This window comes from Herpailurus yagouaroundi, unplaced genomic scaffold (genome assembly GCF_014898765.1).
Source record: "Herpailurus yagouaroundi ecotype Mexico unplaced genomic scaffold, PumYag 67555, whole genome shotgun sequence".
In the NCBI taxonomy this organism is placed as follows: Eukaryota; Metazoa; Chordata; class Mammalia; order Carnivora; family Felidae; genus Herpailurus; species Herpailurus yagouaroundi.
Genome location: NW_024420361.1, coordinates 1,523,274 through 1,545,880, shown reverse-complemented (window position 1 = coordinate 1,545,880; position 22,607 = coordinate 1,523,274). Strand labels below are relative to the sequence as shown.

The window sequence follows — 22,607 nt, the reverse complement described above, 5'->3', positions numbered from 1 at the left end:
AGTGAAATAAGTTACAAATGAAATAAAGTTAAAAAGGAAAACAATAATGATAATAGTCAAACCATAAAAGTGCTAGAAAACTGTACAAGTGGCTCTTTTTTTCCAAATTTCTGGCAAGGAAAAAATTCTAAACAAATCCTAGATGTAAGTATCTGAAATGATCAGCTCATAAAAAGCATCCCATTTTAATAAGAAAAAATTATATATACATAACATATACATGTATATACTGTGTTTATATTTGTGTATGTGTATGCATAAAGTGTATACACTTACAACAAAACATTAAGTAATTTTCTTCGGTTATAAAATTATAGGTGATTTTTTTTCTTTTTCATTATATATATTTTCTAAATAGCTTATAACTAAAATGTAGAATATCTTTAATGAAGAAAAACTATTTAGAATATTAGAAAGCTTTTATAATAATTGAACTCTTACTGTTGTCACCCTCTGTCAGTTCCTCCTTGTATGTTCTTCATCTCAGTAAATGGCAGCTCCTTTCTTGCAGTTTTAGGCCAAAAACTTTGGAGTTATTCTTAACTCTTTTCTTTTTATCACACTCCGCATCCAGTCTGTCTGGAAAAAATGATGGCTAAATCTTGAAAATATCCTCAAAATCGTATAATTTGTTATCACTTTTTGTTGCCAACAGCTCAGTCTGAACCATGATCATCTCTCACCTAGATTATTTCAGCAGTGAAAGCTCTTGTGCTCAGTGAAGTTCAAACTCCTTACCAAGGCCTTATCTTGCTAATTAAATCTCTTACTCTTCTTCACCTCTCTACATCACTCCCACAACACTGTCACCTCAATATTCTCAGAAATATCAAGCACATTACTATGTCAGTTCATTTGCTCCTGCTCTGTCCCTTCACCTGGAACTCTCTTTATTCAGATATTTTCATGGCTTATTCTATAAATGTACTCAGATCTCAACTAAAATATCACCAAATAAGAAAGTATTTTCCTACTCCTGTATACATACTGGCAAGCCCCATTCCCTTCCAAAACTCTTTATTCTTCCTAATACTTTTTTTCATAGAATTTAAAAATATCTGATATATTTTATGTTTATTTCCATTGTTTTTCCTCATCCCACTACCTCTAAACTCTATTTCAGTGCCTAAAAAAGTGACTCGTATGTAATGATAGTAAATATATGTTTAACAAATGAACTGCATAACTTGATAGAATGTAGCATGACAAAGAAGAGTGATATTTATATCATAGAATAAAGCAGACTGCATTTTACTGCTAATTAAGCAATAGCAACATGAAAACCTTTCCACATAGAACGAAAGAGTAATGAAAATACATTCAATAAATATTTATAGTGCATGTGAGGCTGCCTGAAAATTGGAACAATTTGTAACTTTTTTTACCTTTCTATTTTTTAGATAATCCAAATTTTATTTAATGAATATATATGATTTCATAATGGATAAACCTGATGATCTTTAGGAATTATCAAGAGATGGGGATCCTGGGTAGCTCAGTCGGTAAAGTGTTCGACTTCAGCTCAGGTCATGATCTCATGGTTCATGACTTGGAGCCCCACGAGGGACTCTATGATGATAGCTCAGAGCCTGGAACCTGCTTCAGATTCTGTGTCTCCCTCTCTCTCTGCACCCCCCCTCAAAAATAAACATTAAAATTTTTTTAAAAAAACAAGCCATAATAGAATAAATAAAAAATCAAATCTCTATGACTTTTTCTAGACTAATATTTTATTTTTTTTCAATTTTTTTCTTTATTTAGAGAGAGAGAGTGCAAAAGCACAAGTGTGAGCAGGGGGGTAGCAGGGAGAGTGCAAGAGAGAATCTCAAGGAGGTTCTGCACTGTCAGCATGGAGTTTGATGTGGGGCTCAAACCCATGAAGTGTAAGGTCATGACCTGAGCTGAAATCAAGAGTTGGACACTTAACTGACTGAAGGACCAAGGCGACCCAATATTTTATTCTTATATTTCTCTTAACAAATGAAAATTGAAAGTCAACTAGAAACAGGGAAATACACCAATTATGCCAGATCAATGGTTACAATTTTTATTTTTTATAAAAAATATCCCACAAATCAATACAAGGTCACATGGGCAAAAGTAGTTTGTGAGAGAAATATATACACAACTTTAAAAGAAAAAGAAACAAATAACAACTGTATAGAAAACATATGACAATGTTCAAGGTAGCTAGTTAATAAATGCAAATTTAATGAGACACCATTTTCACTTAACAAATTAGTAATACTGAAAACATTAGTCAATGCTGGTCAGGCTGTTAAAACAAACACTCTCAATTATTGCTAATCAAGGTTTAACTTGTTAAAACTTAAGAAAAAAGTTATTTTCAGAATTTGCTTTAGTATCCTTAAAGTCAATCATACCTTTTCAATGGGATTACCATCCTAAAACCCATATATGTACAGTTCCCCATTAGACTGAAAATTTCACTTTGAAACCCTCATTAAAGATCTCTGGAGTAATTACCATACCTCATCATTCTATCTGGGCCATGAGAACACCCCACTGTCATACCACAACATAATCTCCAAGAAAAAAAAAAGTGCATTATGTTGGCAAGTTTAACAACCGAATGCTAGAAAAACTCACTTTTCTTCAAATATGGCCTTCTCTTATCTATCTGCTTTTCTCATACAGCTACATCTATCAAAGATCTGAGATCATAGAAGGCATGTAATACTGATTTGTTAATCGAGTTATTGAAAACACATCTTATTTCTCTTTGGATTATTGTTTTTCTATTGTTAGAAAAAGAGGATAATAATTAGAAAGAAGGGAGATACTCAAATAAAATTATCATCTGCCAACCTAGAATTCATAGGTTTATCTTGATCTTAAATTTTCTTCTATGTTAGCATCCAAATTACACCAAATATCTATTTGATCATTTGGGCCAAATAAGCATGTTTGTGCACACATGCATGTGGGTGTGTGTATGGGTGTGGGTGTATGTTTGTTTATATGGTTTTGTGTGTTTGGAGAGAGGAAGGATTATCACAGTTGTCCGGTCAAAGTAATTAAAATACTTGAATCAGTTATAAAAGTAGAGATAATCGCCAATATTTTCCAACTTCCTTATATAACTTCAGCATTCACTAACTCAGAACTGCAAAGGAAAAGAAATGAAAATTTAAAGCCTTTACCAAATGAAGTATATTTAGAACAGAATAAAAGTGTTAAGGAAAGACTATTATTGAACATAGTTTGTGTTTTCACCCACTATGGAAGGAAACATAATATTTTATATAACCTGCCCCCCCCAAAAAAACATAGCATAGAGATACTTGGGAATGAGTATAGTGTAGATGTCAGCCTCAATATGTATCTGTAGTCACTTGTAAACGGAATTGTTTAACCAACAGAGCAACTATTGATAGATAAACAAAACAAGCATGTTATTAATCTATTTACAGGAATTACAAGAACTGAGAAAAATGGTTATATTTGTTTCAAATTAAGCTGACTACTTTGGCAATTGTTTTTATCTTTCTAAAGGAAAGTTTAGGAATTAATTAAAATGGTACCTCATATTTCTTTTTCTTTATCTTTATGTGTCTATTTTTAAACTATATTCTATTCTCAAATTTTTATTAGTTAGAGGAAAAATTCCTTTAGTAAATGTAAAGTATTGGAAATATTTTTTCCCTTTAATTTTGAAAAGCATTATTTCTAAGTTTCCCTTTATATTAAAAAAAACTTTAATTACAATGGATAATTTTTTTACCACTAGCCATGAAAGCATATGTCATCTTGTCCTCTGGGTCATTCATTCTCTCTTATTTCACAGAATGCTTAACAACAAACACAGTGTATAATTAAATTCAGATTTTTCTTAAGTTGTGGCCTAGTATAAATTAGTCATAGTGCTTTTAACTCCTTGAACCATTTAAAACTATGGTATACTTTCTTTTATTTATGAATAAAAGGTTTGTGTCATGTAGAGGATGGGAAGATGATCATCCCTTATTAATTGATAAACAGTATTCACAAAAATGTGGGAATGACCAATAATGCAAGTATATTTTTCCCAATATTAAGCCTATTCCAGTAAACATGAATATATAGATCTATATAATTGTTACATGTCAAATAATCCTCACTTTCTTAGGATTAAGTATAAGCTTGAAAGCTTCACTATAAAATTGCTCTGATAGGGAGATGAGTAACTATCTAATAATTTGTAGATAATCTCAAATCAATTTTTTAAGTTTATTTATATATTTTGAGAGAGAAAGAGAGAGAGAAAGCATGGGTGGGGAAGGGGCAGAGAGAGAGGGAGAATACCAAGCAGGCTCCACACTCTCAGTGCAGAGCCCAACATGGGAGTCAGTCTCATGTATTGTGAGATCATGACCTGAGCTGAAATCAAGAGTAGGATGCTTAATCAACTGAGCCACCTAGGTGCCAGTACTCAAATCAATTCTTAAATCTATATTCCCTTCTCAAAACAGTGTCATGCTTCCAGAAATTAAATCCTTATACAGTAAGGTTTTCTTTTCCTGCCCCTGTCTTACAGTATTAGTATTAGATTGGTGACCAGACCAGAAAAGCATGTGTGAATACAATTTCATCCTGAAGGAATTTCCAAGCCATATATATATATATATATATATATATATATATATATATGTAGCTTCCTCCATACATTGAATCATACTCCATGACTAAAGAAGACTTGGGTTTTCTGTTGTTCCTATCTGGCTATATACCTGTGTATCTCCAGAATATCTATGTAAACAACATTAGTGTATTCTATGAAAATATAAAGAAGTCAATCATTTATGAAAAGATTCAGTTCTATAAAAAATTAAGCAAATTTAGCATATTCAATTATAACTGAGTAAAGGCTAATTCAAAACAGTAAAAATACAGTTAATATTAAAAACACTTCAGAGTTAGTAAAGAGTCCATCAGTAATGAATTAAGTCATAGACTTGATGATTTCAAACGTAAACTGTTTCATTAACTTAAATATTCCATAACTCACTACATTCCAGGTTAACATTAATTCTTCTAAAGATTTCCTAATTGTTTTATTTTTTTAATTGTAAATCAACATTCTCAGAAGAAGTCAATAATGCCGCTGTAACCATTTCTATCTAATAGTGTAAAATTTGTTTTAAGAAGTTCAGTAAGGCATAAATAAATAGATAAATGATTTTATATATATATATATATATATAAAGTAAAATGACTAGAAATAAAAAAAACTACTACTATATACAGAAGATAAAATGTTGTAGATTGGAAATACAAATAATTCTGTAAATTAGCAAATTAAGATAAAAACTAGATTTCTGATTTATACTAGATACAGGTTTAATATGAAATTATTATCTTTATATGCAAACAGAAATATGAAGGCTTACCTTTAAAAGGTTACCATTTTATATGGTCCAAAAATACCTAACTAGAAAACAACCAACAGAAAATTAGAAAAATTAGAACACTTCATTGTGAATTTTTAGAGACATAAATGAGAGGTATACAATGTTTACAAATTAATATTTGTGACTTAATATTTAAATAAATTAACTATAAAATTAATTTATAAGTTAAATGTAATAACAGTCAAGTCCCGACAATTTTTCTCATGTGGAATTTGATGAGCAGATTGTAAAATTTGTATGGAAGAAGTGGTGGTACAAGGGCTGCTGCACAGCTAGCAGAGCCACAATCTGGGTGGCATCATGTGCTCCTGAACTCTCCACATCACCCTATCTAACATCCCAAGGGCCCCAACCCAGTGGTGATGCCCCTAACCACTGTGCAGAGAGTAGCCCCAGTAGCAGTGCCATGACCAGGTGGAGCACTTATATCAACAACTTCATGGTTGGTGGGACCTGTCAGGACATAGCCATTGTGAGCGGTAAGGACTTGCCCTCCATCTGAGCAGCAGTCTCCAGAAAAACCTTTGCCAACATCATGCCAGCAAAGGTTGGTGTCCTGGTTGGCAAAGGCCAACCAAGTATTTTTGTCAATGGGATGGAACGTGGAGGCCAGAAATGTTCTGTTATCTGGGACTCACTGTTTCAGGAATGGGAATTTACCATGGATGTTCATACCAAGAGCACTGGGGGGATCTTCCACTTTCAAAGTCACTGTCACCACGACTGACAAGACATTAGTCCTGCTGATGGGCAAAGAAGGTGTACACAGTGGTACGATCAATAAGAAATGTTATGCAAGGAGTTAAGATGGTCAGATAATAGGGGGACCTTATGCTCATCTTCTACCTTGAACACAGGTAAATATCAAATCATTACGAACACTCAGTAAATCAATGTGAGGACTGAAAGAACAAACTGCATATCTAGAAGGAGAAAAACAACCACAATGTGGAAGGTAGGAACTTCAGAAATTTGATTTGGGGAAGAAGAGAATTGTGGGTGCTGCAGAGAGGAGGGAGCCTTGGTCATAGAGTGAGGAAAAAGAGAAATAGAGACAGAGTGACAGCAGCATGCAGGGTATTGCACAAGAAAAAAAAGTCTTCCCCAAAACCACTGACTGGGAAAAAGAGAGGACCTAATTATTGCAACTTTTTATGAGCAGCAGAGCACAAAGTCTGAAGTTTTGGAAGTCTATGCCATAGCCAAGGTTGTGCCTGATGTGCATAATGGTGCTTCTGTAGGGAAAGAGGAAAGAGGCACAGGAATGGACAACATGGTCTGAAGATCCCATGTCGCATTGGGAGAGACAGTTGCCCTTCTTGGAGTGCATTTGGTAGAGGTGGCACTGCCTGTTACAGGAAAATAGAGATAGTGGGCACAATTGAGCAGCATGGTTAATTAACATACCAGAAGAGACACCTGTTGAAGGCAACTAATCTGGAAGACAGCATTTGGCTGCACTTTACTATAAAGTCTGAGCTCCTGCATGGCCATGAAACTGCTTTTATGGGACAAACTGTCATCAGCCACAGCGTGGCATGACCGTCCCCCAGAGGATCATTTCAAGTCCACCACACAACAGGTCTCTAAAATTTGGAATACTGAAACCAAGCCATGCACCTAAGATAAAACACAAGAGCACTGTACCACCAGGCAGACAGCTCAGACACAGACAGGGTGAAGGTTGTATTCTGACAGAAGCCTGAGACATAAGAGGGGAGATTGTTCACTCTACTGTGAGGGCTTCCTAAAAGGTGGCAGTGTGAATTCCCCTCTCCAGGGACAAGGGAATGTGGTGATGCCATCCCCCACCCCCACTGCCACCCATCAGCGTGGACAGACTTCAGTGAGCAACACAGTGCCCACAGTGAAGACAGGAGCAGCTTACACTAATGCATATCCCTCTGTATTCTGAAGATGCATCTTTACTAGGACAATTCAGCCTGAGAACCAGACACTAGGCCCTTCCCCCAGAAGATCAGCACTAACCCACCAGAAGCACCAACTCAGAGAATGCTGTAAAACTTCAACTGTAGGAGATATAGCCTTTTCTACCAAGCAGACCAAAGCACATACAGTTAAAATTCACCACACACTGGACCAGGTCCAAACACTTCCAAATGTAGGCAAGGAGAAACTCTGCAGAGGACTGATCTGAGAGAAAGAGCAGTGAAATCACAAATGGAGAGTGCACACAGAATACACACACACACACACACACACACACACACAACTTGAAGTTCCAGTCTCTGGACAGCAAATGACATAGTCTTAATATAGCCATTGCATTCAGAGCAGGAACAACATAAAAGGCATTCCTAACAGAGAAGACATAAAACTAGACAAAATGTTAAGACAAATGAATTTATCCCAAAGGAAAGAACAAGAAGTCATGGCCAGAGATCTAGTCAGAATTGATATAGGGAATATACCTGATATATATTTAAAAAGATGATAAGGTTACTACCTAGGTTTGAGCAAAGCAGACACCAGGGAGTCCCTTACCACAGAGCCAAAACCTAAATCTAGTGAAGCCAAAATAAAAAATACTATAGCCAAGATAAAGAATACTTTATGTATCCTGGGAAATGGCGGCATAGGAGGATGCTGGGCTCACAGTGCGTCCTGATGATCACTTAGATCCCACCTACACCTGCCTAAATAACCCAGAAAACTGCCAGAAGCCTAGCAGAATGGAGTGTCTGGAGCCAAGCGCAGACAAGAGGCCCACGGAAGAGGGTAAGAAGGGCTGTGAGGCAGTGCTCCCTACACGGACTGGCAGGAGGGAACCGGGGCAGAGGGGCGGCCCGCCAGCCAAGCAGAGCCACCGAGTCTGGCTTGCAAAAATGGAAGGGCCGGACCTAGTGTGTTCTGATAGCCAGTGGGACTTGACATCTGGAAGGTTATAAGCTAACAGCTCTGCTCAGAGAACGGGAGGGCTGGAGGACAACGGGAGGGAGAGTTGTTGAGGCCCGGGCGACAGAGCTCAGCTTGATGGGGAACAAAGGTGCTCACCAGCGCCATCTCCCTCGCCCATCCCCCAGCCAAAATCCCAAAGGGAACCAGTTCTTGCCAGGGAACTTGCTTGCACCGAACAAACACCCAACGCTGTGCTTCTGTGGATCCATCCTCCGGCGGGTCTGACTCCTTCCTGGTGCCGCAGGGCCCCTCCCAAAGCGGATCTCCGAAGGAAAAGTGAGCTGAGCCTGCCCCTCCTGCCCCTGTGCACCTTGCAGAACCACCCCAGCTAATATGCCAGATCCCCAGCACCACAAGTCTGGCACTGTGCAAGTAGCCCGTACAAGACAGGCCACCCCACAGTGAATCTCGCCCCTAGGAGAGAGGAAGAGAAGGCACACACCAGTCTGACAGTGGCCCCAGCGGTGTGCCAGGGGCAGACATCAGGTCTGACTGCAGCCCCGCCCACCAACGCATGTTATTCAAGACAGCAAAGGGGAAGTGCCCCGCAGTTCCGCACCACTCCAGGGACCATCCAAAATGACTAAACGGAAGAATTCCCCTCAATAAAACGTCCAGGAAATAACAACAGCTAACAAACTGATCAAAAATGATTTAAACAATATAACAGAAAGTGAATTTAGAATAATACTCATAAAATTAATCGCTGGGCTTGAGAACAGTATACAGGACAGCAGAGAATCTATTGCTACAGAGATCAAGGAACTAAGGAACCCCCGGGAGGAGCTAAAAAATGCTATCAGTGAGCTGCAAAATAAAATGGAGAAAACCACGGCTTGGATTGAAGAGGCAGAAGAGACAATAGGTGAACTAGAAGATAAAATTATGGAAAAAGGGGAAGCTGAGAAAAAGAGAGGTAAACAAAATCCAGGAGTATGAGGGGAAAATTAGAGAACTAAGTGATGCACTAAAGAGAAATAATCTACACATAATTGGTATTCCAGAGGAGGAAGAGAGAGGGAAAGGTGCTGAAGGTGTATTTGAAGAAGTCATAGCTGAGAACTTCCCTGAACTGGAGAAGGAAAAGGGCATTGAAATCCAAGAGGCACAGAGAACTCCCTTCAGACGTAACTTGAATCGATCTTCTGCACAAAATATCATAGTGAAACTTGCAAAATACAAGGATAAAGAGAAAATTCTGAAAGAAGCTACAGATAAATGTGCTCTAACATATAAAGGGAGACATATAAGACTCGTGACCAATCTCTCTACTGAAACTTGGCATGCCAGAAAGGAATGGCAGGAAATAGTCAATGTGATGAACAGAAAAAATATGCAGCCGAGAATCATCTACCCAGGATGTCTGTCATTTAGAATAAAGGAGAGATAAAGGTCCTCTGAAAAAAACAAAAACTGAAGGAATTCATCACCACTAAACCAGCCCTACAAGAGATCCTAAGGGGGATCCTGTGAGACAAAGTACCAGAGACATCGCTACAAGCATGAAACCTACGGACATCACAAAGACTCTAAACCCATATCTTTCTAGAATAACACTGAATGTAAATGGACTAAATGCGCCAACCAAAAGACATAGGGTATCAGAATGGATTGAAAGACAAGACCCATCTATTTGCTGTCCACAAGAGACTCAATTTACACCTGATGACACCTTCAGATTGAGAGTGAGGGGATGGAGAACTGTTTATCATGCCACTGGAAGGCAAAAGAAAGTTGGAGTAGCATACATATATCGGACAAACTAGACTTTGAATTAAAGGCTATAACAGGAGATGAAGAAGGGCGTTATATAATAATCACAGGGTCTATCCATCAGGAAAAGCTAACAAATATAAATGTCTGTGCGCAGAATACAGGAGCCCCCAAATATATAAAACAATTACTCACAAACATAAGCAACCTTATTGATAAGAATGTGGTAATTGGAGGGTAATCTTAACACTCCACTTACAGCAATGGATAGATCATCTAGACACACAGTCAATAAAGAACAAGGGCCCTGAATGATACATTGGATCAGATGGACTTGACAGATATATTTAGAACTCTGCATCACAAAGCAACAAAATATACTTTCTTCTCAAGTGCACAAGGAATATTCTCAATGATAGATCATATACTGGGTCACAAAACAGCCCTTCACAAGTATACAAGAATTGAAATTATACCATGCATACTTTCAGACCACAATGCTATGAAGCTTGAAATCAACCACAGGAAAAAGTCTGGAAAACCTCCAAAAACATGGAGGTTAAAGAACACCCTACTAAATAATGAGTGGGTCAACCAGGCAATTAGAGAAGAAATTAAAAAAATATATGGAAACAAAAGAAAATGAAAATACAACAATCCAAACGTTTTGGGACGCAGCGAAGGCAATCCTGAGAGGAAACTACATTGCAACCCAGGCCTATCTCAAGAAACAAGAAAAATCCCAAATACAAAATCTAACAGCACACCTAAAGGAACTAGAAGCAGAACAGCAAAGGCAGCCTAAACCCAGCAGAAGAAGAGAAATAATAAAGATCAGAGCAGAAATAAACAATATAGAATCTAAAAAAACGGTAGAGCAGATCAACGAAACCAAGAGTTGGTATTTTGAAAAAATGAACAAAATTGACAAACCTCTAGCCAGGCTTCTCAAAAATAAAAGGGAGATGACCCAAATACATACAATGATGAATGAAAAAGGAATTATTGCAACCAATCCCTCAGAGATATAAGCAATTATCAGGGAATACTATGAAAAATTATATGCCAACAAATTAGACAACCTGGAACAAATGGAAAAATTTCTAAACACCCACAAGCTTCCAAAATTCAATCAGGAGGAAATAGAAAACGAAGAAATAACCAGCGAAGAAACTGAGTCATCCAATATCTCCCAACAAATAAGAGTCCAGTACCAGATGGCTTCCTAGGGGAGTTCCACCAGACATTTAAAGCAGAGAAAATACCTATCCTTCTCAAGCGATTACAAAAAATAGAAAGGGAAGGAAAACTTCCAGACTCATTCTATGAAGCCAATATTACTTTGATTCCTAAACCAGACAGAGACCCAGGAAAGAAAGAGATCTACAGGCCAATATCCCTGATGAATATGGATGCAAAAATTCTCAATAAGATACTAGCAAATCGAATTCAACAGCATATAAAAAGAATTATTCACTACGATCAAGTGGGATCCATTCCTGGGCTGCAGGGCTGGTTCAACATTTGCAAATCAATCAATGTGATACATCACATTAATCAAAGAAAAGATAAGAACCATATGATCCTGTCAATCAATGCAGAAAAGGCCTTTGACAAAATTCAGCATCCTTTCTTAATAAAACCCCTCGAGAAAGTCGGGATAGAAGGAACATACTTAAAGATCATAAAAGCCATTTATGAAAAGCCCACAGCTGACATCATCCTCAATGGGGAAAAACTGAGAGCTTTTTCCATGAGGTCAGGAACACGACAGGGATGTCCACTCTCACCGCTGTTGTTTAACATAGTGCTGGAAGTTCTAGCATCAGCAATCAGACAACAAAAGGAAATAAGAGACATCAAAATTGGTAAAGATTAAGTTAAGCTTTCACTTTTTGCAGATGACATGATATTATACATGGAAAATCCGATAGACTCCACCAAAAGTCTGCTAGAACTGATACATGAATTTAGCAAGGTTGCAGGATACAAAATCAATGTGCAGAAATCAGTTGCATTCCTATACACTAACAATGAAGCAACAGAAAGACAATAAAGAAACTGATCCCATTCCCAATTGCACCAAGAAGCATAAAATACCTAGGAATAAATCTAACCAATGATGTAAAATATCTGTCTGCTGAAAACTATAGAAAGCTTATGAAGGTAATTGAAGAAGATATAAAGAAATGGAAAGACATTCCCTGCTCATGGATTGGAAGAATAAATATTGTCAAAATGTCAATACTACCCAAAGCTATCTACACATTCAATGCAATCCCAATCAAAATGGCACCAGCATTCCTCTTGAAACTAGAACAAACAATCTTAAAATTCATATGGAACCATGAAAGGCCCCGAATAGCCAAAGTAATTTTGAAGAAGAAGAACAAAGCAGGAGGCATCACAATCCCAGACTTTAGCCTCTACTACAGAGCTGTCATCATCAAAACAGCATGGTATTGGCACAAAAACAGACACATCGACCAATGGAATAGAATAGAAACCCCAGAACTAGACCCACAAACGTATGGCCAACTCATCTTTGACAAAGCAGGAAAGAACATCCAATGGAAAAAAAGACAGTCTGTTTAACAAATGGTGCTGGGAGAACTGGACAGCAACATGCAGAAGGTTGAAACTAGACCACTTTCTCACACCATTCACAAAAATAAACTCAAAATGGATAAAGGACCTGAATGTGAGACAGGAAACCATCAAAACCTTAGAGGAGAAAGCAGGAAAATAACTCTCTGACCTCAACCGTAGCAATTTCTTACTCGACACATTCCCAAAGGCAAGGGAATTAAAAGCAAAAATGAATTACTGGGAACTTATGAAGATAAAAAGCTTCTGCACAGCAAAGGAAACAACCAACAAAACTAAAAGGCAACCAACGGAATGGGAAAAGATATTTGCAAATGGCATATTGGACAAAGGGCTATTATCAAAAATCCATAAAGAGCTCACCAAACTCCTTACCCGGACAACAAATAACCCAGTGAAGAAATGGGCAGAAAACATGAATAGACACTTGTCTAAAGAAGACATCCGGATGGCCAACAGGCACATGAAAAGATGCTCAACCTCGCTCCTCATCAGGGAAATACAAATTAAAACCACACTCAGATATCATCTCACGCCAGTCAGAGTGGTCAAAACGAACAAATCAGGAGACTATAGATGCTGGAGAGGATGTGGAGAAATGGGAACCCTCTTGCACTGTTTGTGGGAATGCAAATTGATGTAGCCACTCTGGAAAACAGTGTGGAGGTTCCTCAAAAATTAAAAATAGCCTTACCCTTTGACCCAGCAATAGCACTGCTAAGAATTTACCCAAGGGATACAGGAGTACTGATGCATAGGGGAACTTGTACCTCAATGTTTATAGCAGCACTCTCAACAATAGCCAAATTATGGAAAGAGCCTAAATGTCCATCAACTGATGAATGGATAAAGAAATTGTGGTTTATATACACAATGGAGTACTATGTGGCAATGAGAAGGATTGAAATATGGCCCTTTGTAGCAACATGGATGGAACTGGAGAGTGTGATGCTAAGTGAAATAAGCCATACAGAGAAAGGCAGATACCATATGTTTTCACTCTTATGCAGATCCTGAGAAACTTAGAAACCCATAGGGGAGGGGAAGGAAAAAAAGAAAAAGGAGGTTAGAGTGGGAGAGAGCCAAAGCAGAAGAGGCTCTTAAAAACTGAGAACAAACTGAGGATTGATGGAGGGTGGGAGGGAGGGGAGGGTGGGTGATGGGTATTGATGAGGGCACCTTTTGGGATGAGCACTGGGCGTTGTATGGAAACCAATTTGACAATAAACTTCATATATTGAAAAAAAAAAAGAATACTGTTTTAATGACCACAAGGATGGACGAAGCAGAGCATGTATACATGATAATAAAAAGAAAATTATGAAAATAATGAAGCTGTCAATAAAGGGAAGGAAAAATATTGGATCACGAATGTAGACTCAGGGAACTGAGCTATTGCATAAAGTGCAATAACATTCTACTCATAGGAGTCCCAGAAGAAGAGATAGAAAAGAAGGCAGAAGGTTAACTGAATAAATTGTGGCTGAAAATTTTCTTAATCTGGGAAAGGAAACAGAAATGGAAATTAAGGATGCATGGAGAACTCTCATCAAAATAAACAAAATATGGCCAACACCAAGATATGTCATAGTAAAATTTGCAAAAAAACACAAAGAAAGAATGATGGGAGAAGCAAGGGGGGGTGGAGTCTTTAACTTATAAGGGGAAACAAATAAGTTCCACACCAGATCTTTCTATAGACTAGCAGGCCAGAAGGGAGTTACACGATATATTCAACATGCTGAATGGGACAGAAGGATAGATAAAGAGTTTCCCAGACAACACTAAAGGTTTTCATGAACACTAAACCAACCTTGCAAGAAATATTAAAAGAGACTTTGGGAAAGAAAAACCAAAAGCAACAAAGACTGGAAAGGAATAGGAAACATCTCCAGAAACACTAAATTTACAGGTATTCCAATGAGAGTAAATTCATAACTATCAATAATCACTCTGAATAAAAATGGACTAAATGTTCCAATTAAAAGACATAGGTTATCATAATGGTTGAAAGAAAAAAAAACAAAATCCATCTATATTCTGCCTATAAGAGACTCATTTGAGACCTAAAGACACCTGCAGATTGAAAGTGAGGGGATGGGGAAAATTTTAATATGCTAATTCATAGCAAAAGAAAGCTAGAGTAGCCATACTTATATAAGACAAACTGGATTTTAAACCGAAACTGTAGGGGTGCCTGGGTGGCTCAGTCAGTTGAGTGTCTGACTTCAGCTCGGGTCATGATCTCATGGTTCGTGAGTTTGAGCCCCACATCAGGCTCTGTGCTGACAGCTTGGAGACTGGAGCCTGCTTCGGATCCTGTGTCTCCCTACATCTCTGTCCCTCCCTTGTTCGTGAGCTCTCTCTCTCTTTTTCTTCAGAAATAAACATGAAACCAAAACTGTAACAAGAGATGAAGAAGGGCACTGTATCATTATTAAGGGATCTATCCAGCAACAACAAAAAATCCAATAATTGTAAATATTTATGCCCACCAACTTGAGAACACACAAATATATATGTCAATTAATCACAAACATAAAAAACTTATTTATAATAATACAGTAATAGTAGGGGTCTTTAAAACCCCACTTACAGCAAAGGACAGATCATCTAAGAAGAAAATCAATAGGGAACCCATGGCTTTGAATGGCACAGTGACCAGATGGACTTAACAGACATATAAAACCACCTCATCTTAAAGCAGCAGAATATTCATTCTTTTAGAGTGCACATGGAACATTCTGCAGAATAGATCACAAATTGTGCCAAAAATCAGGCCTCAAAATGGATAAAAAATTGAGATCATGCCATGTAAGTTTTCATACCACAATGCTAATGAAACGTGAGGTCAGCCACAAGAAAAATTTGGAAAGCCCTCAAATACATGGAAGTTAAAGAACATCATACTAAAAAATGGATGAGTCAACCGAGAAATTAAGGAAGAAATTTAAAAAAAGTACATGGAAGCAAATTAATATGAAAATACGGGAGTCCAAAATGTTTGGGATGCAGTAAGGGCAGTCGTAAGAGGGAAGTATATAATAATACGACACTACTTCAAGAAGCAAGAAAAGTCTTAGATACAAAACCTAACCTTACACCAAAGTAACTATAACAGGAACAGCAAATGAAGCTCCAAACCAGCAGAAGGGAAATTACAAAGGTTAGAGCAGAAATAAATGATATAGAAACAAAAAGAAAAACAGTAGAATAGACCAATGAAACTGAGAGCTGGTTCTTTGAAAAATTAACAAAATTGATAAACCCCTAGACAGATCTTTCGAGAGAGAGAGAGAGAAAGAGAGACGAGTAAATAAAATCATTAATGGGAGAGGAATGATCACAACCTACACCACAGAAATAAAAACAATTATAAGAGAATATTATCCAAAATTATATGCCAACAAACTGGGCAATCTGGAATAAATGGATAAATTCTTAGAAACATACAAACTACCAAAACTGAAACAGGAATAAATAGAAAACTTGAACAGACACATAACCAGCAAAAAATTGAATCAGTAATCAAAAATCTCCCAACAAATACAAGTCCAGCACAATAGGGTTTCACAGGGGAGTTTTACCAGACATTTAAAGAAGAGTTAATACCTATTCATCCCAAACTGTTCCAAAAATAAAAATGGAATAAACGTTTCTAAGCTCATTCTATGAGGTCAGCATTAGGTTGATGCTAAGACAAACGACCCCACTAAAAAGGAGAAATAAAGACCAATATCCTTCATGAACATTGATTAAAAATATTATCAACAAGGTACTAATAAATCGAACCCAACAGTACATTAAAAGAATGTATTCACCATGAGCAATTGAGATTTATTCCTGTGTTGCAGGGCTGGTTCAATATTCACAAATCAAGGTGATATACAACATTAAAAAAAAAGAATAACAAACATGATCCTGTAAATAAATGCAGAAAAAGAATTTGACAAAATACAACATCCATTCTTGGTAAAAACCTTCAACAAAGTAGGAATAGGAGGAGCATACTTCAACATCATAATGGCCACGTGCAAAAACCCACAGCTGATATCATCTTCAATGGAGAATAACTGAGAGATTTTCTTCTACAGTCGATAACAACAAAGGGACATTGATTCTTACCATTTTTATTTAATATAGTACTGGAAGCTCTAGCCTCAGCAATCAAACAACAAAATAAAAAATAAAAAAGCATCTAAATCAGCAAGGAAGAAGTTAAACTTACACTATTCATAGAAAACATGAAATTCTACGTATAAAACCTGAAAGACTGCACCAAAAATTACTAAAACTAATATAAGAATTCAGCAAAGTTTCAATATATAAAATCAATGTACAGAAATCTGTTGAATTTCTATATACAAATGATGAAGCAGTGGAAAGAGAAATCGAAGAATTAATCCCATTTAGAATTGTATCAAAATTCATAAGATAACTAGGAATAAACGGAACTAAAGAGGTAAAAGATATGTATTCTGAAAACTATAGAATACTTATGAAAGTATTTGAAGGTGACACAAAGAATAAGAAAAATATTTAATACTCATGGATTGATAGAATAAATATTTTAAAAATATCTATACTGGGGCGCCTGGGTGGCGCAGTCGGTTAAGCGTCCGACTTCAGCCAGGTCACGATCTCGCGGTCCGTGAGTTCGAGCCCCGCGTTGGGCTCTGGGCTGATGGCTCAGAGCCTGGAGCCTGTTTCTGATTCTGTGTCTCCCTTTCTCTCTGCCCCTCCCCCGTTCATGCTCTGTCTCTGTCCCAAAAAAATAAATAAACGTTAAAAAAAATGTAAAAAAATATATATATCTATACTACCCAAAGCAATCCACACATTTAATACAATCCCTATCAAAGTACCACCAGTATTTTTTACAGGGCTAGAACAAACAATCCTAAAATTTGTATGGAACAACAAACACCCTTAATAGACAAAGGAAACTTGAAAAAGAAAAGCAAAGCTGGAGGCATCACAATTCTGGACTTCCGGTTATATTACAAAGGTGGAGAGATAAAAACAGTATGGTACTGGCAAAATAACAGGCACATAGATCAATGGAACAAAATAGAAAACCCATAAATGGACTCACAACTATATGGTCAACTAATCTTCAGCAAAGCAGGAAAGAATAGCTAATGGAAAAAAAATACAGTTTCTTCAACAAATGGTGCTGGGAAAACTGAACAGCGACATGTAGAATAATAGAACTGGACAACTTTCTTACACCATACAAAAAAATACATTCGAAATGGATGAAAATCTTAAATTTGATAAAGGAAACCATCAAATCCTAGAGGAAAAGACCAGAAACCATCTCTTTGACCTTGGCTGCTGCAACTTATTACTAGCAACGTCTCCAGAAGGAAAGGGAACCAAATCAAAATTGAACTATTGGGACTCCATAAAGATAAATATTTTCTGCACAGTGAAGGAAACAATCAATGAAACCAAAAGACAACCTATAGTATTGGAGAAGATATTTGTAAATGATATATGTGATAAATGGTTAGTATCCAAAATCCATAAAGAACTTATCAAACTCAACACCCCAAAAACAAATAATCCAGTGAAGAAATGGGCAGAAGATATGAACAGACATTTTTCCAAGGAAGTCATACAGATGGCTAACAGACACATGAAAATATACTCAATATCACTCAACATCAGGTAAATGCAAATCAAAACTACAGTGAGATATCACCTCACACCTGTCAGAATGGCTAACATTAACCTGGCAGGAAACCGCAAATGTTGATGAGGAGGCAGAGAAAGAGGAACCTGGTTACACTGCATGTCGGAATGCAAACTGGTGCAGCCACTCTGGAAAACAGGATGGAGGTTTCACAAAAAGGTAAAGATAGAACTACCCTATAACCCAGCAATTGCACTATTAGGACTTTACCCACAGATACAAAAAAAAATGGTGTTAAGAGATACAGACACCCCGATGTTTATAGGAGCATTAGCCAAATAGCCAATAGCCAAATTATGGAAAGTTCCCAAATGTTGTGCATCGATTGATAAATGGATAAATAAATGTGATATATTGGGGCATCTGGGTGGCTCAGTCTGGTAAGCATCTGACGTCGCCTTAGATCATTATCTCATGATTCATGAGCTCAGCCCTGCATTGAGTGAGCTCAAGCCCTGCATTGGGTGAGCTCAAGGCCTGCTTCAGGTGAGCATGAGCTCTGCTTCAGTGAGTCCTGCTTCTCAACATCACTCTCCTCTCTCTCTACCCCTCATTCACTTGTGCCCCCTCTCTTTAATATATATATATATATATATATATATATATATATATCACTTTTTTTAAGTGGATGGAGCTAAATAAAGTGTATTATACTAAGCAAAATGATTCAGAGAAAGAAAAATACCATATTATTTCACTCATGTTTAGAATTTAAGAAACAAAACAGATGAATATAGCTGAAGGGATAAAATACAAAAAAGGGGGTGGAGGAAGCAAGCCATAAGAGACTATTAAGTATTAAGAAAAACCTGAGAGTTGATGGACGGGAATGGGTGCTTAATGGGCTACATGGGTGATGGGTATTAAGGAGGGCACTTGACGATATGACTGTAGCTAGGTGTTATATGTAAGGGGTGGGTCTATATCAGAAACCAATTTTACCATATATGTTAACTATTAGAATTTAGAAAAAAATTGAAATTAAAAAAAGAAATAATGTTTTGAAACTTCTCCCATGTATGGGATCCCATTACTGACCTCATCTCTCCCTTTCCCCCACCTCTCCCTACTGCTTTGTGCCCTTCTTCCTATACATACACACAATTTTTGTTTTGGGAGCCATCAACCCACACCCTCTATTGTGGCCAAAACCACATGGACTGGGGTTGGGGCTGGATGGTCGTACCCCTCCCCATCCCCCTCCTGACGTTTGGTTAGAAAAAAAATATGTTTTTGGGGTTCTTTCTCAGAATAAAAAAGATTCTACTAATAGCAAAAAAAATTTTGGAAATTCAAAGGAAAATAATAGTCTGGATAATGTTGAAAAAGAATATGGTAGGACAAATAAAATTTTTCAGATATCAAGACTATATACACTTGTAAACAAGACTATTATAAAGTTGAGATAATTAAAATGGTGAGTTCAGTATTGGACCCAATAGATTAATAGAGCAGATTATAACATCCAGACAGTTTGTTTCATACGCTGATGGAATGACACTTGATTTATGGACAGAAGTTGCACTGGTGTAAAGATATAAGATATTTTTACCTATTTATTTATCATTTATGTTTATTAAACAAGTGGTGCTAGAACAGTATACATGTGGAAAAATAAATACTCAACATACACAATGCCCAAATAACAATTCTAAGTACATAAAATACCTATGTTTGTAAGGAAAAACAGCACAGCTTTTTAAAAAAAAAAAAACAATGTCATAGAATATCTTTATAGCAACAAAGGAAAATTAAATAAATTAAAATATATTAAAAATCAAAAACATTAATTAAAGAACATCAAAGGAGCATTAAAATGTAAGCCAGAGTGGTAGTAGATATTCAAAGTGCATATAACTAACAATGGATAAGTACTTAGAATATACAACAAACGCTTAGAAATAATAAAAAAAATAAACAATGCCAGTTAAAAAAAATAGTCAATCCATTTTGAATTTATTTTGTTGTATGGTGTAAGAAAGTGGCCCAGTTTCTTTCTTTTGCACATTGGTGTCCAGTTTTCCCAACACCATTTGTTGAAGATACTTTTTACCATTGGATATTATTTCTGGGTTTTCTATCTTGTTCTATTGATCCATGTGTCTATTTTTGTGCCAATACCATACTGTTTTGATCACTACAGTTCTGTAATATAGCTTGAATTCTGGAATTTTGATGCTTCCAGCTTTGCTTTTCTTTTTCAAGATACCTTTGGCTATTCAGTGTATTTGTTGTTCCATACAAATTTTAGGATTGTTTGAAAATGCTGGTGTTATTTTGATAAGGATTGCATTAAGAGCATATATTGCTTTGGGTAGTATAGACACTTTAATAATATTTGTTTTTCCAATCCATGAGCATTGAATGTTTTTCCATTTCTTTTCATCATCTTCCATTTTTTTCATCAGTGTTTGAAAGTTTTCAGAGTACAGTTTTTTCACCTGTATGGCTATTTTTATTCCTAGGTATCTTATTATTTTTGGTCCAGTTATAAATGGAATTGATTCCTTAATTTTTCTTTCTGCTGCTTCATTATTTGTGTATAGAAATGCAACAATGTTCTGTATATTGATTTTGTATCTTGTGACATTACTGTATTTGTTAGTCAGTTCTAGCCATTTTATGGTAAAGTCTTTCAGGCTTTCTATATGCAGTATCATGTCTTCTGCAAATAGTTAAAATTTCACTTTTTTCTTACCAATTTTGATGACTTTTAATTTCTTTTTGTTCGCTAAGACTACCAATACTATGTTGAATATGAGTGGTGTGAGTGGACATGTCCAATATTAAAGAGGTTATTGCCTGTGTTCTCCTCTAGTATTGGTTTCAGATTCCAGGTCTCACAGTTAGGTCTTTAATCCATTTGAATTTATTTTTGTTTTCACAAATAATTATAATCATGTTTATCTCTAAGGGACATAGAGAAGTTTGTCACAAAGAAAGTGCTTTATTTCTTGACATGAGTGAGGTTACAAGATGTTTGCTTTGTAATAAAATGTTAACTATACAAATATTTTACACAGTTTCTTTATATATGTTATAATTCACAATAAAAGTGTTAAAACCAAATAAAAACAAACAAAAAAGCATTCTTGTATAATGTACTACTCACATTTATTCTAGTCAATACTCTTTCAAAATATCTATGGGACTTTTATTTTTCTAAAACCCCAAATAATTTTAAAAATGAGATAGATAATACACTAGTTGAAAATATAATATAAGTCTTGGGTGAAAATAGTTAGCTCCATTCCTATAGATAATATTTTAGAACATACAGTGGAAGGGTGCCTGACTGGCTCAGTTAAGCATCCCACTCATGATTTCAGCTCATGTCATGATCTCATCATCATGAAATTGAACTCTGCTATGGGCTCTGTGCTAAGCATGGGACCTGCTTAAAATTCTCTCCCTCTCTCTCTCTCTGCCCCTCCCCAACTGAAGTTTGCTCTAAATAAATAAATATCATACAGTGGAGGAGTAAAGATGGCAGAGTAGTAGGGAGACCCTGAGCTTGCCTTGGTCCTCAAACACAGATAGATCAATCTTAAATAATGTTGAACTAGGAAATCTATCTAAGGATTAAGAAAATAATGTGCACAATTGGAGGAAGAGAACAGACAGATGTGATGTTCAGAGCCACAAATTGGGAGAGAGAAAAGCTGCAGTGCCAAAGAAGGAGGGGAACCCTCTTCAAACAGAGTGGTCAGAAAGAGAGGGAGAGAACTGGGGTGGGGGACAGTGGTGTTTAGGGTTTGTGAAAGACTCTGTGGTGTGGGGATCCCCTGGGTTGTACTGGAAGAGATCACTCTCCTTCCTGGAGTACATTTTGAAGAGGATATTTGCCTTTACAAGGACAAAAAAGGCCCACTTTGAACAATTGAGCAGCTAGCTGTTCAACAGTAGGAAACAGAGGCTCGCACAGAGGGCAGATAACCTGGTTGCAGCTTTTTGCTGTGTGCCACAATAGACTTCAGCCTCTGTGTATGTGTTCTGTGAGTGCTTTTCTGTGACATAACAGTGCTGGCCTCACTGCAAGTCTTTCCACCAGAAGAGGGGAACAGGTCTGAGTTTTGGCAGAGCACTTTAAGATTTGGAGTTTTCATCCCAGCCACCAGCCAGAGATAAAACAGGAAAACTGAGGCACTGGGTGTGCCGATTGCCAGGAAAAGTCAGGTTAAGGACAGATATATGATGAAAGCCTGGGACATTTCTGTGAGGACCTCCTGTACAGCAATATCTGGGAGTCCTCTCCCACG

At 36.9% G+C, this 22,607-nt stretch overlaps 1 pseudogene; it reads left to right on the top strand.

Annotated features, from left to right (window-relative positions):
- Positions 1-5,817: 5,817 nt before the first annotated feature.
- On the top strand, positions 5,818-6,217 carry LOC121025213 (profilin-1-like; annotated as a pseudogene).
- Positions 6,218-22,607: the final 16,390 nt, after the last annotated feature.